The sequence below is a fragment of the Octopus bimaculoides genome, chromosome 5 (genome assembly GCF_001194135.2).
Source record: "Octopus bimaculoides isolate UCB-OBI-ISO-001 chromosome 5, ASM119413v2, whole genome shotgun sequence".
NCBI classification, from domain to species: Eukaryota; Metazoa; Mollusca; class Cephalopoda; order Octopoda; family Octopodidae; genus Octopus; species Octopus bimaculoides.
This window is the reverse complement of record NC_068985.1, coordinates 44499458-44499750: the sequence shown is the minus strand read 5'-3', so window position 1 is coordinate 44499750 and position 293 is coordinate 44499458.

Genomic DNA, 293 nt, shown 5'->3' with positions numbered 1-293 from the left:
TCTTGATATGAAACCACTATGTCGCGCACATATGGTTGTGATGCATGTGCCTGGTGTACCCTTATCAGATGGGTAGTCATGATGGGTATAATGGGCTTCGTATATTTTACCCCAGAGTCACTTTGATGGCATGCACTGCTCTCTCACTCAATAATAATAATATAATGTTTAAAGCATCGTTTACTGATATCCATGGTTTTTCTGCTGTCGTTGTTGTCCGTGTCGTCGTCTTTGCATTCGCTGTTATAGTTCCAGTTATTACTGTTGTTGGTTTAGTAGTCCTGTTGTGGTGG